General features: G+C 39.1%; 1 non-coding gene across 1 annotated transcript; it reads right to left on the minus strand.

Moving 5' to 3' along the window:
- Window positions 1-1,665: 1,665 nt before the first annotated feature.
- Window positions 1,666-1,772, minus strand: LOC141610113 (small nucleolar RNA R71). The gene has a single exon (XR_012528007.1). It is a non-coding gene; the product is annotated as a small nucleolar RNA R71 (small nucleolar RNA).
- Between the last annotated feature and the right edge of the window lie 1,994 nt (window positions 1,773-3,766).

Raw genomic sequence — 3,766 nt, forward strand, 5'->3', positions numbered from 1 at the left:
ATACATTATATTAGCCTTAAGCAAAATTATCTCATTAGTTTTCATCTTTAGTTTCAATATTGTTAAGCTTTTGTTTGATGTTAAACATTTGGTTCTAAGTTATTCAAGCATTTGGTTCTCTTTACATACTCCTCTTTGCAATTCAAGTTCTAGTTCCTTATTTCGGTAATTCTTATTCTTGTTTATTTAGTTTACATTTATATTTACGTTTTCGTAATTTCATCGCTAGCATTTCAATTTTACCACATAATTTAATCTCATATTTTATGTTTTATCATTTAGTTTATAGCATTTCTACAATAATCATGTTTAGCAATTTATTCAACATAGTTTATAATTTACATTTTAATATGAGTAGCTAAATTCTTTAGTCTAGGGGCTAGGGAAGCCATGCAAAATCAAATATGTAAAATGATAAATTAGGTTGATATAATATTGTCTAATTGTTTCTATCACATGTTTGCACCTCAACGTTTAATCTTTGGTTATTGGCTGTAATCGTAGATTAAGTTTGTTAATTCGTTCTATAAGTCGAGAGGCACGAAATCGGATTAGACTAAGCATGTGTAGTTGGACGACCTAGTCATAAACGAGAGTTTCTCTAGGACCCGGTCTATGGTTGACACTAATATCGTAAGGTGGGTGTCTCTAAGTCTAAACAATTGACAATGTTATTATTATCGAGTTTAACATGAACATATATTTACCTTTGCATGTGTGACCCGACTCCCCTAGACTCCTTTGATCATATAACTTACATCTTTATAATTATTAATCATCAAACCAACCAACAAACCAAACCAAACGTAATCGACCTTGATAAGAATCTTTCCATAGCATTTCATAAACGCAATTCCCGTCTCATTGTGTTCGACCCCTATTACTAAATTAATTTGTGTCTAGAGTAATTATCTTTGCATAGGTGTACGATAGCCTATAAAATTTTGGCGTCGTTGCCGGGGAGCACGGTTTTATTGCGTTTTGATTTGTCGATTTTTATCTCGTTTTCTTTTGTCTTGAGGAACACTTGTTCCTTAAGACCGTTGCTTATCATTTTCTAGAAATTGTTGTCTTATGCTCAGGTCTTCTCGTAGTGGAGATTTGCTTTCACCGGATTCCGAGCCCGGGAAAACCTTTAGGAAAAGACAACGTTTTTGGAAAGAAGTGAAAGAAGCCGCTTCTCCCGTGCAAGTTGAAACTGCTAGAAAGTCTTACTTAGACGATCTAAAAATCCTTGAAGAAGAGGAGGTTTCAAGTTCATAATCTCCACCACCACCATCTTCAACTAAAAATATGGTGAAACTTTCCAATCACTCAAAGCCCACCGCGGCCATGCTTCCAGCCGGTATTACAACTACTGAAATTACCGTGCCGGACTTCGAGATCAAGACGACTTTCATTGGCCTTGTGGAGAGGAAGCAATTTGAGGGAAGTCCTTTGGAGGATCCCAATTTGCATGTGCAAAATTTTTGCGATTATTGCTCCATGATCCGACAAACGGGCGTCACTCAAACCCAAATTAGGGAAATACTTTTCCCTTTCTCTTTGAAGGATAAGGCCAAGCTTTGGATCAATAGCCTTGACCGCACCGCTATAGGAATCATAAATTGGGAGACATTGGCTCTTGCGTTCTATCAAAAGTTTTTTCCACCGGAGAAAACTCAAACTTTGAGGAGCCAAATCACCGGATTTCGTCAACAAGCTCTTGAAAGTTTATATGAGGCTTGGGAGAGGTACAAAGATTTGCAAAGACAATGCCCACATCATGGGTTGGACGATTGGTTCCTAGCTATAACATTCAACAATGGATGTTGTGCCGAGTCCCGAAGGATTCTTGATTCCGCCAACAATGGGCGGTTTGATCAAATTGACATCGATATTGCTCATGCCAAGATCGAATCTATGGTGATCCATGACGCCCAATATGTCAATTCCCGAAGTGTGCCACTCAAAAGTAAAGAAGAATCCTCCGACAATCCCGTCATGTTAGCTCAAATTGCCTTACTCCAACAACAATTGGCGGAACGAGATGCTAAAGATTCCCTTCAATAAATCAATGCCGTGTCTTCTACGAGTCAAATCATTGTTTGCGATGGTGCGATGGTGCGGGTTATTACACTGCTCATTGTCGAGTTACTATTGAGGAGGTAAATGCTTTTCAAACTTTTAAACAAAGTTCATATCCACCAGGTACTTTTTCCAATACTTATAACTCGAATTCAAATTTCCATCCAAACTTGTCTTATACAAGTAACAATGTGCTTAACCCTCAACCCTGTTGGAGCTTGTGTCCTCCAGTTAGTGCGGATAACGTCATTGCACATACACTTGTACGGACAAGTGGGAGCTTGTTGGGGTTGGTGTCCTTAACGATTAGTGCGGGACTTATAAACCTCTAAAAGGATCAAAGGGCATACTTTTGGTATTATTATCGGTTGATCCACGTTTATCAATAACGGTTGGCTTGCTAGATAAGTTTGACGTTATTGTCATACTGATGGCGGTGATCAACGGTCCCTAAAAGTCACACCTATAGGATACGTTTGAGAGACGTGACGGTGAAAATACGATCATGTAGATGCTAACTCGGACTAACTGGTTAGTCAAAATTGGCATCTACATGACGTATTTTCATACCGTCACGCCTCTCAAACGTATCCCATAGGTGTGACTTTTAGGACCATTGATCACCGCCATCTCGTATGACAATAACGTCAAACTTATCTAGCAAGCCAACCGTTATTGATAAACGTGGATCAACCGATAATAATACCAAAAGTATGCCCTTTGATCCTTTTAGAGGTTTATAAGTCCTTGCACTAACTGTTAAGGACACCAACCCCAACAAGCTCCCACTTGTCCGTACAAGTGTATGTGCAATGACGTTATCCGCACTAACCGGAGGACACAAGCTCCAACAAACTCCCACTTGTCCGTACAAGTGTATGTGCGATAACCGATTCTCATATTCATTTAAAATTTCTCCCACTCAATGTAAAACAATTTGCAGATCCGGATCCGCAAAGGTCGTATTTTACAATCGATCCGTATCTAGAGTGGTTTCCCCGACTAGAGAGTAACTTAACCGATAAAACGAATCCGTATCCGAGCATGGCCATGCATTTCGATTCTGACTCTTCGAGTGGCCCCGAGAAATATCGAGTACATGATAAAGGCTGAATATTTCCTTCAACTCGACTCCTTCCGATCTAAGCACAACATGAAATGACCCGGAAAAAAAATCTACTTGGCCCCCCGTTACGGATGACCGTGAGAAAGAAACCAAAGTCACCCAAAATCTGCCTTAGTCTCAAGAGACAATTGATAGTCAAAAGAATCGACTCTTAGGATCACCATGGAGGTCCTATCCACGACCGGCACCGAATGTTATAAAACATTTAGGACTCCACGTCGATGTCACAATTGTGTCCTACGAGATATCCGTATAAATCGCCTCTGTGATTGGTCAGTCAACTGGTTGACTTATGGCTCGTTGAACCCACCATCAACCAACGTCACAAAATAATTACCGAGTTATCACTCATGTGGGCAATTAAGGACTGAAAAATATAATGTTTGTTCAATTCACTTTGTGGTGTTCAAAATTTGTCGTACAAATCCACATGAAAAACAAAATATATATATAAAATATCAAAACGATGATGTCGTATAGAGTACAAAAGGGAATGAATCTAATCCATGAAAGAGTACTACAACTTAGGAACACGTTTAATTCCCATGGAATTGACGTGCCCTTCATGCTTAT

This window comes from Silene latifolia, chromosome 10 (genome assembly GCF_048544455.1).
Source record: "Silene latifolia isolate original U9 population chromosome 10, ASM4854445v1, whole genome shotgun sequence".
In the NCBI taxonomy this organism is placed as follows: Eukaryota; Viridiplantae; Streptophyta; class Magnoliopsida; order Caryophyllales; family Caryophyllaceae; genus Silene; species Silene latifolia.